This window comes from Vitis riparia, chromosome 19 (assembly GCF_004353265.1).
Source record: "Vitis riparia cultivar Riparia Gloire de Montpellier isolate 1030 chromosome 19, EGFV_Vit.rip_1.0, whole genome shotgun sequence".
In the NCBI taxonomy this organism is placed as follows: Eukaryota; Viridiplantae; Streptophyta; class Magnoliopsida; order Vitales; family Vitaceae; genus Vitis; species Vitis riparia.
In genome coordinates this window covers 14,706,495-14,725,738 of record NC_048449.1, presented here as the reverse complement: position 1 = coordinate 14,725,738, position 19,244 = coordinate 14,706,495, and the positions used below count along the sequence as shown (strand labels likewise).

The window sequence follows — 19,244 nt, the reverse complement described above, 5'->3', positions numbered from 1 at the left end:
GTGAAGAGAATAGCGACAAAGCCGGGTTAAGGTGGTATTGGTGGTACTTAAGGGAAGGAGAAAAAATAAATGTTTAAAGAGAAATAATTTTCTTGCATTTGATTTTATTATGAAAAAATAGGGGGAGAAAATCTAGTATAATTAAAATTATTATTAGTTAATATATTTCAAAAATATTTAATCTTTATAAAAAAAATAAAAATAAATATCTTAGTGACTTTAAAATTATTCTAGCATTTTCTGTTTTTCTATTTTTTTTTTTCTCCTCCATTTTTCTCTATCATTTTTTTGATAATCAAAGATAGTCTATAAGGGTATATAATAAATTAATCTAATCACTCCATAACTTAATTTAAATTCATTAATTAGATATATTTAATAAAATAATTTAATATTATAAATGAATTTTAAGTAATAAGTCAAAAAAAATAACTTATTTTTAATCTTTAATTTTTTTTTTTTTTTGCATCATTTAATAATATATGGTAGTGGTATATTTTACAAGTATAGTTCTACATCTACTACATATCTTTTATAATAAATGTTCATAGTTATCTCATATATTTATCATACTGTAAATAGATGTTTAACAAATAAAGTTATTATTTAAGCTTAACAAAAATAAATACGAATTAAAATTAATGAAGATAAATATTAATTAAAATCAGTGAAGATAAATATTAGTTAAAATTAATAAGAATAAATATATTAATTAGATGATTTATAATCAAATTTAAATTAACTTTATTAAACAACCTTAAATCTTAAAGTTAAAAATAAATAATAAGTTTTAAATAATAGTTTAAGAATAATTTAATTTAAAGTCAACTTAACTTATCAAGTAATAAGTATTAAATTTTACAAAACACCCTTTTAAGTGGTAAAAATTTTAATACCAAAATTATAGGTGCTCAATTTTATAAATAAAAAGTGTTTTGTATTATTTTAATTCAAAGTACTAAATTTAATTTGAATATTCAATAATAGAAATAATGAAAGTTTGTTTTATTCTTTACAAATTTAAGGAATATTTGGTAAACTTAATACTTATTACTTAATGACTTAAGTTGACTTTAAGTTAAATCATACTTCAGTCATTGATTTAAAACTTATTACTTTAAGTATCAAGGTTGTTTGATAGAATTAATTTAAAATTTATTATAAATCATCAAATTGATATATTTATTCTCATAAATTATTATTTGGGTAAGAGAGATCAAATAACAATGGAGGTCATGAAGTAGCAAAAGAGATTATGAGAAATTATGACAAATGATGATAAAAAAGTAAAATAAAGATGTAAATTTAAAAATGAGTTAATTATTTTTACTTATTACTTAAAGTTGTTTTGTTGAATTTCTTTTTCAATGATGTGCTTTTTTTTATACTTATCAATAAGATAAAAAAAAAATTGAATTTAGAACAGAATAGGCACATTATGGAGGTCATGGAGTAGCAAAAGAGATTATAAGAAATTATGACAAATGATGGTAAAAAAGTAAAATAAATATGTAAATTTAAAAATGAGTTAATTGTTTTTACTTATTACCTAAAATTGTTTTTAACTTTAAGTTATTTTACCAAATATACTTAATTTACTTAACAACTTAAATTAAGTCATTAAGTCACTTTGAGTTATTAAATTGGTTTACTAAACACACATTTAATTTCATAGTTATCATATGCTATTCATAAATCTTTAAACATTGTGCATAATATTTAATGGAAATAAAATTATATTGTTTAAGTGAAATGGATAAATTTTTTATCAATAATACAATTTTACATATTATGGTTAAAATTAATATATATAATTAATGATTATATTTTAGCCATCATTTATTTGGAAAGACTATATATTTATTAGTAAATTTTTCATGAAGAAAATAATTGGTATGAAGCACTCATGCAACACTCCATTTTCACTTTAAAATTTTAGCTATAAGAATAAAATTAAGTAAAAAGAGTTTTTATTTATAGTTTAAATTATATTTTATGGACCCCGCATTTCGGCTCATGCGCTTCTACTAGATGGCAAGCTCGATTTTTATTTTGAAAATGATTTTATTTATTAGAATATGACTTGGAGTCACCACTTATTTTTGTTTTATTTTTAAAGGGTAAACAAAATAAGAAAGAAAACTTTAAGTCTGACTCCTTATTTTGAAAAAAGTGGTATGTGAAAAACTGGATCGGGTTCGGGGGTCAGGTTACTTATCGGAAAGGTACGGTAACGACTGTAGCACCCTCTAAGTCCCTAAAGTTGGGTCTCTACTAATAAAATTAAGTTGACATGACAATTGATAAATGAATCAATGAATCCCTAAATGATCATGCGCATATGAGAATTAGAACATGCAGAGAGAATGACCAAGACGCGAGTAAATACATACCTTGGTAATGAACCACCATGCACTATCAAGAAATGGGGTTAGTGCACAATTAATGAATACAAAATATAGCTCGTGTGTCACTAAACAGATAAAGAACCATCAACAGCACACATGGCATTCATTTCAAATTCACTTTTATTTTGGTGAAAATTTATTTGATGTTGGGTCCCCACCAAAGCCCAATTTATTTTGCATGGATCAATTCCCATAACTCCATTATTTGGAATTACGGGATTTGATTTCTTGCTTATTTTAAAATATTTTTTAAAAAGGGATGGAGAGTTGTGAATTAAATCATTTGGAAATCAAGTTATTCGGAAAAAATAGTTTCAAATGCATGCATGCAGATATGGACTGTGAAAATAAGCCAAGGTAAGTGACCATGCATGGCCCTGTAAGGATGGGACCTACATTTTGTGATGCATACTCAATGGCTTCTCACTATAATCATGAAGTGCATAACTCGCAATGATAGAATTCCATCTTACTATGGTCTTCTCTGGCATCTGATCATAGACTCACTGAACATCTCCAATGCTCCCACATTTACCATACATGTTCATCAGTGCTCAAGCCATAAAGCATCTCCATCTACACTTGTCTTCAAAGAATAAGAGTGTAACTGTTCTCTAGCAAAACTGAGCCTCAATTTAGAAGATACCTGAATCATGGCTACAAACGTCTAAAACCCAACATTAGAGGATTCTTGTCATGTCATTAGAAACAATCAGAAAGCCTTGAAACAATCTCCAGCATTCGCAAGTCTCCCAATTATCATTAACTTAACAACCAGAAAATATGAAAATTCATTAACTTAAGAATACCGAAATATATTCTAAGCCAAAAATAAAAAAACATAAAATACATAAAAGAAATTAAATAAATAATCCCCATGGCCTTAGGGATTTTGTTGCATATTTGGTAACTAAAACTTGGATAAAATCCAAATTACTAAAATAGTCCTACAACCAAAGATAGGGTTAGTGAAAAAAGAAAAACCCAACATGCCCAATTGCCATTAAAAAAAAAGGGCCCAAAAAGAGGCTAAAAAATTGAGCCCAAACAACAAAAAACAATTTGGTCCAAACTCAATCTTATAATTGCACGCCCTTTGCGTAACCTTACTTCAATCAGCCATATCTCCCTCGTTTCAACTTTCAATTGAAATCCATTTGAAGCACTGGATTTTTGACTTCCTAAGATTCAAAATCATATATGATTTGCCCTAAAAAGATTATAGGATGTAGCCCCGATTTTGAGTTGAAGTCAATGTCGCTACCATGCTCTCTACACAACCTTGATTCAATTGGTTATAACTCTTTCGTTTCAACTCCGAAATATGATCCATTTGAAGCGTTGGATTCATGATTTCCTAGGCTCCAAAACCATAAGTGGTTTGACCCAAGAAAATCATGGGATGTCATTCCAATTTTAAGTTAAAAATGACAAAACTATGCTGCAAATGATCTAAAATCAAGAACTTCCAAGATTCTTTCTTTTCCCTTAAATCACCATAGGAACTCATGAAAGAAACTCCAAGAAGCCTTCTTTTCTCTTTTCCAACAAGGGAATGTGCGCAAACACTCTGTGATGCTTTGCACTACTTCCATACTCTCCATAGGTTACAAAGAATGATAAAAAAAAAAAAAAAAAAGAATTTTTACAACAAAATCCTATACTCCAAAGTTTTAGAGTTTACATATCATTCTAAGATAAAAGCGGGATTTTTACAAAATAACAAAAATCATATGCCTCTTATGAGGGTTACAACCCATATAGGAAAAGTAAACAACAATCTAAATAATTATTACATCCCAATAAAAGCAATCACAATTATAATCATCATATTATAATAAGATCATAATAAAGAACGCACATTAATTATCCTTGGGGCCATGGGATAAACAAAAACCCTGCAAAACCAAGTTAACACACCCTACAATGGTTCTAGCACGATTACTAACCTATGGCTCTTATACCAGGATGGGAAAAACCCGAATCTCTCTATTTCCTAAGTCCGAATCGGGTTAGGAACATGCATAACTATCCTACGCTTTTTCTAAATCCTACGCACAACGGAAAAATAACATTTATACTTTAAAAGGATTCAAAAAGTTCTTACAAACCATACCTTATATTTGGATGTTCTCGAATCAAATCCACATGGTGAAAATGAAGATCGAAATCGTAAAAGTCTTATAAACCCAAAGTCTTCTTCTTGATGACTTGAACCTTGATCTTAGCACACTTCTGGTAGGGGGGGAGAAGAGGGTGGAGACAATGGCTCTCTATCTCTCTGGATGGTAGAAGACAAAAGCTATGGAAACTCTAACCCCAATGGGGTATTTACAGGGTTCCTATGTGGGCTTAAGTAGCTTGAGCCCACATGGGCTTGGGTCACTTAATTTAGCCCAAATGGGTTCTAATTGATTAATTAACTAAACTTTAGTATCCTATGTAAATAACAATGAGACAACAAGTGCTCGTGTCCTTGACCTACTATTCATTGTGTTCAGTCTCCCTATGAACTGGTATTTGTAGTTTAATAAAGTGAAAGCTATCAACTTTTCAAGACTACCTCTACTATCCTTAAGTTATAGATCCTCCTATTGTGTGTTCAATTGATATATCTTAGCTCTCAAAGAACCTATGTCAAGTTCCACTTAAGGAACTACTATGACCATAGTTTCCATGAACACACCTCCTTAGGATCACCCAAAGAGACACATTGTCTCAATCCCAAGAGATATCATGGTGCATCTATTGAGAATACCTATTGCTACCGACTTCCATCAACAATGACCCAATCCATAAGGAATATATAATCAACTTATGGTCTCACCAGTAAGACAAAGTCATTGCTAACTTTAGCACAAGTTCAATATTCTCTCAAGTTTGACAGACAACACAATGAAGCAACTTAGTGAGGTCATGACTCCTTGATAGCCTTAAGTTATAACTCACCATAGGCATTGTCCAATGTGCAACCATACATACTAGTGCACTCATCATGGAAACCCATCCCAAAAGCCAAGACCGGTCATCCCTCTAAATAGGAGGTGGTGCACTACAACCTTTAATAGGTTGCCTAGGCTCATGACCCGACTATGAACAAGTCATCTATTTGTAAGGAACCCATGACTTAGATCTTCTGTGTAACTGCCAATGCACCTAAGTCACGCACAATGAAAAAGGTGCAGACAAGAATGCTTATAAAGTATAATACATTGAATAAGGATAGATAAAAGTGAAATTGGAACATCATTAAATAAATAATGAATTCCAAATTTATTACATTATGTCATGCTTTTAAGGGCTCTATCCTAACAAGAAGGCCCCTATTCTTTACTGTTGATTTATTAGGTTTTATTTAACTTCTATTATGATTGGTTGATTTGCATACATCTATATTCCTCTCAAGCTTTGCTTTGTACCTTGGTATCACTATACGAATATGTTCTTTTTCATGATTTCACAAGCCATCAAGCAAAACCTCCAATTATCCTATTTTTCTTTCACGGCATTATTTTATTTCTCATACCATTTTACCTTTGGTATAGTTTTCTATATGTGTGCAGGTTACAAGGTTAGAAGATAAGTACTAAAAAGTGATGCAAAGCATTCCCTTAGTTTAGTTTTAATTGAGCATTAATGTGTGTTATGTAAACTCCAATATGAGAGTTTAGGTTGGTTTATGTAATGATATTTTGTCACAAAATTGCCAAAGGGGGAGATTTTTAGGACATTGAGTCTTGTTTATATGTTGGAAATTTTGTTCCTTGTAATGTTTGTCCATAGAAGTCTTTTTAGATAATGAATTGATTTCCATTAAAGATCAAGGGTTCGTGTTCGTCTAACCAAGAAGTCACAAGTATGTTTAAAAAGGTTTTGCTTGTGACATATTAGGCTCTTTTGAGGTATAAAAAGGTTCAATATCATTTTTAGACTTAAAATGTATTAAAATGTTTTTTCAAAAGAATTAGGGGTTGCTCAAGCGATTAAGCTCACTCAAGTAGACCGCTTAAGTGATGTAAGTCCGCTCAAGCACACTTGATAGTCCTACCTAGTTTAGAAATGAATTTTGGATTAATTTCACTCAAACTCTATTTGGAAACTTAAGATACTGAAATTCTTTGTGGTATTCACCTATAAATACCTCATTATAACCCCTTAAGGGTTAGAGATCTTGGAGATTGGAGATATATTGTTGAAAGACCTTTCATTCCTTAAATACAATCTCTTTAAGAAAGCTTAAAGTGTCATACTATTTCTGATCTCTCATCCAAGGATTTGATATTCGAATATTGGGTTGAAGACCATCATCCCTTTAGAGTGGTTGAAGGATTTATTAGGGAGCAACATGAAGTTGTTGCGTCGTGGACGTGAATCAAGTTGTAAGTACTGGAGAGTAAGTCCTTAGAGTAAAGAGACTAGGTAAATTTGTTTAACTTGATTTTGAATAGTGGATATCTAAGCTTTGTAAGAATCCACATTTCTGTTATACCATTGATTTGATGCCATTATAATAGGGATTGGTTTATTTTTGTCAAAGTTATATATGCCTTTTTTACTCGTAGATGGTTAATAGATGAAATTTGCTTTAATTTTAAAAGAAAATGAATTTAAATCTATAAAGATATTTGGTTAAATTAATATAAAGTCTACAATAATTTTCATAAAAATAAAAATTTTTACTAATAATTTCACATCAATAAAAAATAAAAATATACTATTTATGATATGATAAATAATTCCATTTGTAAGTTATAATAAGCCAAAGAAAAGTCTTATAAATATTGTCACCCACTATGGACAACATTTTGTATGCATCCCTACTTCATGGAAAGATTTAGACTACGAGAAAAGTATTCCTTTGAGAAAATTGGTTTCTATTTATTAAGGTTTGGAGTCTTTATTTAATTTTAAAGTAAAAATAAAATAAGAAAGAAAATCATATGTGACTTCATAAAGTAATAAACAAGTGTATTAATGAAAAATAGATCTAAGAGTTAGCATACTTAATGAAAAGGTTCAGGAATACTCCGTTAAACGATGAATAACTATGGTCTTTACTAAACAAGTAATTTTTTTTTTCATATTTTATTAATTTATTGATGAATACCAAAAGTAGTGACACTCAAATATTAGACAAAAGATGTATATGATAACATGATGAAGGCTGAGATATACACGCATGGACAAAATCAAATAAATGACAATATGAACCATCATGAACTTAATGAAATTCAAATTCAAATTTGGTTTCAAAACTAAAAATATGCAAACAAGGCCCAAAAAATTGACCCAAGGTTGGCTAGGATATTGTGGATGAATTGCACTGAAATCAACACTAGGGGCTAAAGTGTCAAAATTTTAAATCCGTAGGGAGGTCGATACCACAAAGTGGAGTATCAAATTATGCATTGACACGATTTGAAACCTTAATGTGGATCCTTTATTGATTTCATTTTGATATTGAATTGTGAACAATAGAGAAAATCAATTATTGAGAGACAACCTCAAATTTGATATGAAATTATATAATAAAGTATAACATTGAGATCTGGCAAACCCAAGGAAAAGGATAGTGATTGTAATATATTTCCCCTAAAAATTTATTTACATATTTAGGATCTTATCGTTTCTAAGGCTTTTCAAAAGGTAACACCATATAAAAATGATATCAAACCTTATTTTAATATGTTTTGCTCTCAGTTATAATTTAATTATCTCATATAAGAGTATAGATAAGATGATGCTTTAGGTTATGTACCTTGTACGCTAACTTCGTATCCTGAATTTTAACCTAAGTATGAGAAATTTGATAGTTTTGAAAATTTCCTAATTTAAAAAAAAAAACAAATTGTATTTCTTGCTTTCAATTTAGTATATCTAAATTGAAAATTGACATTTTCCTATTTTTGAGTATATATATACTTTTAATATATATATATATATATATATATATATAACTTCCTCAAAACTTTTCATTTTATAATTAAAATTGAAAAAAAAAATGATTTACATGAAATTAATTTTTAGGAGTATTTGTATTGAATTAATATATATGGGACAATTCATTACTTATGCTATAAACTTGAAGTAAGTGGAAAAATAAGTAAATGTAAGACGTGGATATTTACTTAAATATTTACAATGTAAACAACTAAGCTAGCTGAGTAACATATATGTGGTTTGTGTATGATGAGTTCTATGTGCTCTTGAGAGTAATGTGTGCTAAGGTTAGGCATGATTGTAATACAACAAATTTACTGTCAAGGAGGCAAATGCAATTTTAAAAAGAAATAAAATAAAATAAAATAAATGGAAATAGAATGATCATTTTCCATTAAAAACATAATTATAAATAGCTTATTCATGATTTTTCTATACAAAAATCCCTAGAAAGAGAATGTACGGTTTTGGAGAACAATCTTTCTAGGTAAGATCTAAATTTTGTAAATAGTATTTTAGTTTCATTAAATAGTTTTAAATAATTTGAATGTTCATTTAAAAATCAAAATCTAGACTAGATGTTGTTTGAATTATTTTTTTTTATTTATAAAAAATAGAAATATATATATACAAAAGTGGGCTTATTCATGGAGACAATAAAATTCCAAATATTCAAATGAGTAGATCCATGTATATATATATAAAGAAAATTGGAAATCCTCTAATAAATAAACCGAAAAGAAGATAAGGACAACTAGTTAAATGATTAACTTCGCTGTGGGATGGAAGAATGAGACTAGGGTCTTAGGCTTGGCCTTGGTTCGTAATATGAAAATAGAATGGCTACATGCTGCATGGGATACAAGAATTTAAATGTCGAGTTCCTGCTTGATTTTGTGCAAAAAGAGAATGTGCAAAATATGTTATAAAGAGTGCATCTTGTATTAAACTTTGTAACTATTAGTTAACAAAATATGTTTTGTTTCACAAAAGAAACTTGTACTACATTAATCTACATATACCAAAATCCCACGGTTCACTACGGGTAGCCCATACTACAAGTGTACCTAACAAATATATATATTACATCATTCCTAAAAAAAGATTTGGTCTTTAATACAAAGGCAAAGCCTCAAAACACTATCAATGCGAGCAAACAACATCCAATCATAGTAAAGCAATGCTCAAGCATTATTTCCCGCATAGGTCTTCTGACCTACATTTAAAGATGGAAGGGATAGGGTGAGTTCACAATTCAGTAGGAAAGTTTATAACCATCCTAAGCATACCCTTAAAAACTTTGAATTAAACATGTAATAGCATGCATGATAAACATTTTATAACCATTAACAAATATGCAATCATGTCAAACATGTATGCATGTGTTTGCTGGTTTCATCTTTACTTTGCCTTGTCCATCATTTCACGACTGATAAACTGTTCACCCCCACCAATCATATATATCAATGCTCCACAAGATACATGATCAATATAATAATGACTATTTTGGGACATCACCAAAGGGCAAGTCATACCCCGTGCCTTTTAGGACTCATACCCAAGGGCAGGACCAACCCTGTGTCTTTAGGGACAAAAACCCAAGGGCAGGACCAACCCCATACACCCACATCGGAGTGTCTTCCTCGAGGGCTTTAGGGACTTTCACCCAAGGACCCACGATCCCACATAAATAATATATCAAAGGATAATGCCTGTAGCATTGCACAAATACTTCCCACCAATCAATTCTTTGAATATCATTTGTGATTATTCCATCCTTTTGTCAATGCAACCACACCATGAACCATTTCCACAACACAGAACCATGAATCTTCATACCACTAATCTCAATGTAACATTTCAACACAATAACCGAGATGCAATGACTCATTAAAACATTTTATGAAATCATAGAAATGACATGAAATTTCCAATAAATCTTTCAAGGAAAGAAATCAGATACACCATGGGTTAGCATAAAATTCCCTACCTTACACAAACTTTCCTTCTATGATTCTTCTATGTAGGCGATCTTTACCTATTACAAGGAATTGAAATGAAACACATAATTTAGACTTCCTAATGATGAAAATTTATACAATTTACTGTTGCTAATTTTTAATTCTAATGTTCTCTAATCTACATGCCTACAGGATTTTAAATCAAATTTGAATTGAATTAAATAATATTTATAATGCATATTAATATTCTCTAATTAATTACCAAACACTAATTGTTGTGATTTTCTTAAAGCCTAACCCATTAACAAAACCCAAGGGTCCAAATAACCTAATTAATCACATGTTTACTAATCTATTTTTCCATTAAACCAAATTAAACAAAGATTTATGCTGATCTTACCATTAATAAAATATTTAAGCTAAAATACTTTAATCCTTAATTAATTTTTATTTTTAACTAAAACATGTTTATAGCTAATTACACTCAACTTTTACAAAAAATTTACCATTAATTTGTTTCAGTACACCATTAGGAACAAAAATGAACCGAAAGTACTAAATTAAACAACTTGCATACCTCAAATCTACATTTTTTCTCTCTAGATCCTCTCTCTAACCCAAGTTGTTGTAGGTAAAATGGTGCAAAATGAGTTGCATGCCCTTATATAGGGCTCTCCATGCAGCCAAGTAGAAGGTGGCAGGCCACATGGCGGCCACCAACCCACCCAAGTAGGAGGTGGTAGGCCACTTGGCTGCCACTGACTTCAACTTCCCAATTTTGCACTTTAGTCTTTCAGGTTATCAAAAATTAAACCCATAATTACCCATTAGTCCTTTAGGTTTTCATAATTATAATCAGCCCCTAAGAACCTAATAAGCATGGTTGTCATTAACTAATCTAACTTAACTTTAATCAAAGTTTAATTCATAATTAAATAGGATTAACACTAAACTAGTTTTAACATTTAATTAAGCACGTTTAAAGTTAAGTACTAAGATAATCATTATTGCCTATTTAATTCATTGGTGCTAGGTATTACAATTTAGGATGACATCCTAATGATAAAACTCTAAAAGGAACAGAGAATAAACTTAGATTTAACTTAGGATTGTGTTCCAATGATAAGAAACCAAAGGAACAAATAATAAATTTAGATAGAACCTTGGGTGGCGTCCCAATGATAAGAGTTCAAAGGAACAAATAATAAACTTAACTAGAACCTAAGATGACATCCTAATGATAAGAGTCCTAAGGATTAAAGAATAAACTCAAATTGCGGCTAGGATGGTGTCCTAATGATTAGAAACCGAAGGGACAAATAATAAGCTTAGATAGAACCTAGGATGATGTCCCACAGATAAGAGTCCAAAGGAACAAAGAATAAATTTAGATTGAACCTACGACGATATCCCAATGATAGGAAACCAAAGGAACAAATAACAAACTTAGATAGGACCTAGGATAACGTCCTAATGATAAGGATCCAAAGGAACGAATAATGAACTTAGATTACACCTATGATGGTGTCCCAATAATGAGAAGCCAATGGAACATAGAATAAATTTAGATAAGATTCCAAAGGAAAATTGAATTAAGTTAGATACAACGTAGGATAGTACCACAATGATAAGAGTCTAAAGAAATAAAGAATGACATTAGATTGAACCTAGGATGGTGTCTCAATAATTAGAAACCAAATGAACAAATAATTAACTTAGATGTAGCCTATGATAGCATCCCAATGATAAAAGTCCAAAGAAACAAAGAATAAACTTAGAACTTAGGATGGTGTCCCAATGATGAATAACCAAAGGAACAAACAATAAACTTAGATAGATAAACTTAGATGGTGTCCCTTGTAGAATTGAGTAGAAAAACTTATCTTGGTTGATGAAAATATCTCTACATCATTCTCAATGAGTAGATTGTTATCTACCTACAAGATCTTAGAGCACTACCACACTTCCCTTCACCTTCTTGTACACACAAGACCATTTGTTATGAAAATATATGGTTACATCATATAGATGTTAATATCAAGATAAAAGTTTAAGAACACTATCTTGACATCTTATTGCAATATCTCATAAATGAGATACACCGCAATGGATAAGAGTACTCTAATGGATTTGATTATAACTACTGGTGAAAAGGTTTCCTATATTCAAAACGATGTTTCAAACTATAAAATTTAGCTACAACCTAACCACTTAAATCTCAACCTTTCCATCTACTCCTTTGTTCCTTTTGTAAACCAACTTCCACTTATGGGTTTTATCCCTTCGGGTGCTTCTACAAGAACCCAGACTACATTAAAATTACAACGATTCTAACTATCATTCATAGCTTCTTGTCGAGTTATGAGCACCAACACACTCATTGCTTCATCATAATATATAGAGTATAAACCTCCCACTATGATGAAGTACTTATATATTGGAAGTAATAGTAATGTTGTATCTCTATACCTTTGGATCTATAGTATCTTGTGTATAGTGAAACTATCTTCTAATGTTTTTTATTCTATATCAATGTTTGTCTTATTACATATCATACAATCTTTATCAAAAAACAAAAAACCGTTTTTAAAAATTCCGAACACTGTTTGACCGTTGTTCTTAGGAAACGATTTTTAAAAACGAAGTGAAATAAAGAATAGTTTTTAGAGAACAAGTAAAAATTGTTTTCACCAGTTTTTAAAAACAGTAGTAAAACACATAAAATTTTAGAAAAATAATAAAAATAAATAAAATTGAATATGATCCCATTCTCTTTCTCTTTTTACGATAAAATACTAATGTAAAAAATTTTAAAATATGATTTTCCTTTATATTACATGTATTTTTCTATTTTTTTTAATTTCTTTAAAAATTTTCATCACACAAATAAATTTCAAATCAAATTATACTCGATACATAAAATTTATTAATTTTTAAAAATAATTTAAAACTCAAAAACCAATTTAATTAATATTAAGAAGGAACTCAATAATATTAATAAGCTATAGACCAAAATTTATTTTAAAAGTATGAGTTAGGTTTTAATAAAACATCATAAAACTCTTTCTTGTTCTTTAGTTTAAAATCATTTTTTAAAAATTAGAGTCTGTTTAGCGGAGTTTTTAAAAACAACTTTTTGTTTTTTAGAATCATAAAATACTTTTTAAAAATTCATAATACCATTTAATTATTGTTCTCTGATTCTAATTTTTAAAATCAAAGTGAAATAGAGAATAAATTTTAAATAACAAGTAAAAGTTGTTTTCATCGATTTTTAAAACTAATAGAAAAACACACATTCTATTATTTCTTCTACATAGAATCATTATTTTTCAATTTTTTTTTTTTTGTTAGGTAAATTAACTTCAAATAAAATAAGACTTAATATGTTAGATTTGTTAACAAGTCTATTAATTTTTAAAAATAATTTAAAACTTAAATAATAAACTCATTAATATCAGAAATTTATAAATAAAAATTGGTTTAAAACAACTTTATTGTTTCTCTTCTATATAAAATTATTATTTTATGATTTTTTTTTCAATAGGTGGATAAACTTCAAATTAAATAAGACTTCATATATTGGATTCATTAACAACTCTAATAATTTTTTAAAATAATTTAAAACTCAAATAATAAACTTATTAAAACCATAAATTTATGAATAAAAATTGGTTTATAATACTCTATTATTTATTTTCACATAATTATTGTTTTATAATTTTTTTTTTCACTAGAAAAATGAACTTCAAATCAAATGGTACTTTTTATTGAATTTATTAATGAGTTTAAATTTTTTTTGAAATAATTTGCAACTCAAAAATAAATCTAATCATTGAAAAAAAAACATATATATCATGAGTCATAACTTTACTATTTAACCTATACACACATACACACAACTATTCTTTTGAAAATTTTCTCACTAGGTAAATAGGTTATAAATTAAGTAAGACATGATTAATAATTTTAATTATTTAATAAATCATTTAATTTTAAGAATGATTTGTAATAAAAATATTGGCCCAATTAATTGTAGATTAAATCAAAACACTGTAGAATATTATGTTCAAAATTGAATATTAAATGTGCGCATATGTAATAAAAAACTTGCTCATTTATATGTTAAAAAAATAAAACTTTATTCATTATTCATTTTAAATAAAATACTATTGACAATTAGTATTATTCATTTTAACCAAAAAAAAATAAAAATACAAAGATGTTAATATCCTTATGTTTCTAATATATAATAAAATAGTATTCTAAAAATATTATTTATGGTTTTATTATAATATTAGTATTTATATTTTACTAAAAACAATCTATTTTTTTAATTTATTTATAATTACAAAATTATTTTGATTTTCAATAAGACTTCAATTAAATTTAATTAATTAATATTATATAAATTTAATTTAATTTATTTTTACAAAATGAAAAAATATATATATTTTTAAATATTTATCCAAACAAGTCTTTTTGTTTTTTTATTTTTAAAATCGTTTATAAAAATAACTTGCCAAATACCCTTATTTTTATAAATTTTTTATTTCATTTTTTAACTTAAAAACGGTTTTTAAAAACAAGCTTGAGAAATCATGGTTGAATATTAAAATTATTTTTATCTTTTAGTAATCTTTATATCACTAGAATAAAAAAAATTGTTTTATAATAAAAAAAACTATTTATCTTTAATTTATTGATAATTGTAGATTTAATTTTTATTTTGTTAACATGACTTAACTTGAATTTGATTTTATATTATTAAAAATTAAATTTATAAATGAGTTTTTTTGTTTAAAAAACTTTTTTTTTTGTTTAAAAAAATTGTTTTTTTTGTTTTAAAATACTATTTTTTAAAACATCTTGTCAAATACTTTTATTTTAAAAAAATTTAGAGCCTGTTTGGCAGTGATGTTCAAAAGTGTTTCTACCTTTAAAAACACTTTTAAGTGTTTTTGGGATGAAAATAAGGTGTTTGGCAAATTTTTAAAAACACTTTTGAAAATCCGGAAAAACACTTAAAAGTGATTTTTAAAGAATCACTTGATAGGTGTTTTTTTTTTAAAAAAATGCCCCCAAGTGATTCCCGATACCTTCCTTTCCCTTTCACTCATACCTCTCTCCTTCATTTTCTTCATCCATCGCTCTCTATTCGAGACTACATAGTAGGAAGACCCTCTGTTTAGCCAGAAATAGAATCGTTTGGATTCAAGATTCTATGCCCAATTCGGATTGCAAATTATTCTACCCCAGCCTCTATCTACTCGAGTTCTTGAGAATTAACATTGATGAAAACATAGGTTGCCCTATGTTGCCGTCAATTCTGAATGAGAATGCATATCTGAACCGTGTGGTTAAGCCTATTTACGACCTTTGTGTTGAGGTTGAGGGAAGCATAATGGGAACAACAATTTCAATTGAGAATAACAACGGTCCCATTTATGCATGTTGTAATAGGTCAGTTTTTCCGCTCATAATATCAGTATTCAAATCCTTGGTCTATGGAGGAAGATCATTTGATTTTCAGGAGTTGAAATCGGCAATACACCAAGTGTTCTCAGTTCCCACTGTGTTTGCATCCACCAAGTGTTCGATGATTGGTCCATGAGAAGCCAAAGTAGAAGGAGGAGTTCATCGTAGAATGGGATATGGCAAACAACAAGAATACATGAAGCCATTCAAAGTGGAAGACGATATGTACTCAATCTGCTATAAGTTGGGGTTCTATTGTGTGGGTTTTGGGCAATCATGTATTGTTTTATTTGAAAATTATCTTTTATTCAATGTTTATTTTTTATTTATTGATTTAGATGTTTTTTTTGTAAATATTTTTTAAAATTTTATTATAATGAAAAAAATTATTAATTTTAATTAGAAAAGTTTTTTTTTGAGAAATTAATAGGTAATCATATATTATTTTATTTTCAAAATTATCTTTTATTAAATGTTCATTTTTTAGTGATTTAGATTTTTTTTAAAATATTTTTTAAAATTTTATTATAGTGATAAAAAATTATTAATTTTAAACTAACATATAATCAAATAATTTGTTATATCATGATTAATATTTATTTATTAATCCAATTCCTTTTGTAAACTTTTTTCAAAATTTTATTTAAATAAAAATTTATTTTTAGTTTTTTTAACAATATATATATATATATATTATTTTGAAAAGCTTTTTGTTTATCATACTATTTTCTTTTTGTAACTAAAATTATATATCATTTTTGGTAATTTATTAATATTAAAAATGTTTTTATACTTATACAACATATTATCAAAAACATTATTAGAATCATTTTTTTTTTATTCTCATAAAACTGTTTTTCATAAAAACAAAACACTTTTAAGAAAACACTTTTATTAGAATTACGGTCAAACGGACTTGTAGTTATGACTTTTTTTTTCACTAATTTAGAACGATTTTTAAATTAAAAATTATCTTGTGTTCAAGTTTAAAAAAACATGGCTAAATAGACCTTGAAAATAAATAAACTAGGACAAATGAAATTAATTATTGGAACATGAAAATATTATATAAATTCTGGTTAAGTGAAGCCGATGATTTGATAGAGATATACCATACTCATTCTTTAGTCTCGACTCTTGAGACTTTCCTCTCTTTCACCTCTTTTTCTTCTCCTCTTCTCTTTTATGCACCTTATTGTCGTCACGATCTCACCTTCTCGTTCCACACAAATTTTTTCCCCTGCTAGCTTAGAAAGTGAAAGAAACTGGAGGTAGGAAGACGAGGCTTTTGTGTCTCATCTATGGTGGCGTCCCCCCGAAGTGGAATCTAGGGCGCGGCGGAAAGAAGGGGAAGTGAAAGGCGGAGGACTTTTGAGTTTTATTGGCCGAGAGGCCAGGGCACGGTGTGATTTGGTTCGATCTTAGTGTGGAAGCTCGGGGAATCAACTTATTACGTAGTGGTTTTGTGGTTGTGGGATTTTGGAAACCTTAGATTTGGGTCAGGGTTGTGTGGTTGGCTGATTAAGATAGGGGCGGGGTACCTTTGCGATTGACTGGGTTTTCATGCTGTCAAAACCACTGCCTTAGGATCGGAAGGACTTCTTCAAGGAGAGGAGAGGAAGCACGAGAGGTCGGAGTCTTTAAGTTTGCTGCAAGATAGAGGACTCGCATCAGGGTTCTTGGGAGTTTGCTCGCCAGAATCGGTAGACTTGCGCCATCCTACAAGTGAGTTGAATCCCACCGGGTTCTTGATGATGTCGGTTTTGCTTTATACCAAGAAAAATAGTCGGGTTCTTGGAAAATTTGGTCTCCGAACCCTTTTGTTTTTTATGATTTGTTCCTTTTTGGTTTTTAATTTTGAATTTATTCTCTCACAGAAGAAGCACGAGAGGTCTGAGTCTTTAGGTTAGCTGCAAGATAGAGGGACTCGCATCAGGTTCTTGGGAGTTTGCTCGCCGGGATCGGTAGACTTTCGCCCCCCTACAGGTGAGTTATGAATCCGGGTTCTTGATGATTGTGATGAAATTCGTAGGTTTTGGTTTAAACCAAGAATAATAATAGGGTTCTTAGAAAATTGGATCCGAGTCCTTTTGTTTTTATTTTTTATGATTTGTTCTTTTTTGGTTTATAATTTATAATTTATAATTTATTCTCTCCACGGGTCTGATTCTTTGTTTTGGGGAATTAGTTTTTGATGATGATTCTTTCATGGTTATTGTAGATCTGTGTTTTTTAGTCCATTCGTTTGTTAATGTGCTGTTTAGTTGTGCAGAAATTGTAATTAAAAAAACAGATAGTTTTTAATCTTTTTAAGTCAAATAAAACTACCTGTAAGAAAGTTCTAGGTTTTGAATTTTTGAAGTTTCATTGTGTTCTTTGGTATTTTGATTTACCAGGAACTTTTTTTACCTATCAAAAAAAAAAAAAAAAAAAGGTTAGGCTAGAAATTCATAGACATCAACTTGCTCAAATCCATGATAGAAAACCTATCAAAGCTAAGGTAAAAATCCTCTCCCTTCTCATCCTACAATTCATCAATTCAATTATTATAATGATTTTTTTCATGAATAAATGAACAGAAACAGATAAGTAGCAATTTTTAGTGAAAGATAACCTTCAAAATGGAAGTTTCTGAATATAGGCTTTGGACAAAAACTGTATCACCATGATCTCTTCTCTCTTTTGAACTTAAAGGTCTAAATCATGCATAGACTGTTATGTGTGACATATTTTTATGGTGCCAAAAACCTTTATCTTCCAAGAATTAGTGCATAACTATTATGAAATTCAGCAAAATAAAGTATGACTTAATCCACCTGAAAATTCTAGAACTAGGGCTTTGTTTTGTCATTGAGGCATTTTCTAATTCATTACTGAAAATTTTACATTATTATTTATTAGTACAGTATCAACTATCACACAAACTTGTATTTGTCACTTAGAAGGTTTGAAACCTCTAATTGGTGATACACTCCTTGTTGCAGGGACACTTTTCTTTGCCATGAGCAATGTTGGTGAGGTGGGTAAATATCAATACACTTGAATATGATTGTCACATCATTTGGGGGCTTTTGACTCTGGAAGATTTCTGATTAATGTCATTAAATTTTTTCTTTTTCTTTTGAAACAATATGCCCCTTGAAGACTTGCTTTGAATAAATAAGATTTTAACTTGTTTAGCATTGTCTATTGTTGTCTTATTATATTAGGGAGAAGAAAAAATTACACCTTGATTCCCTTATTCTCCTTTTCAATTCTATCTAGTCAACAACCTAAACAATTTATCATCTTTGAAAACTTGAAGACCTTCTACTTCTAGCTTTATCTTGCAGGAGGACAATGATTCCTGATCTATCTAAATGAGGTTTAACACCAAGAACCAGATTAGGCCTTAGACAACTCAGATGGAAATTAAATCTTGTCTGCATCACTACTCCATCTCCAAATTGACTTGAGC

The 19,244-nt window shown here is 28.9% G+C and overlaps 1 long non-coding RNA gene across 1 annotated transcript; it reads left to right on the top strand.

The window, feature by feature from the left end:
* The first annotated feature begins 17,671 nt into the window (after positions 1-17,671).
* Positions 17,672-18,974, top strand: LOC117908521. Its single transcript, XR_004650202.1, has 2 exons — positions 17,672-17,773; positions 18,772-18,974. It is a non-coding gene; the product is annotated as an uncharacterized LOC117908521 (long non-coding RNA).
* The last annotated feature ends 270 nt before the right edge of the window (positions 18,975-19,244 follow it).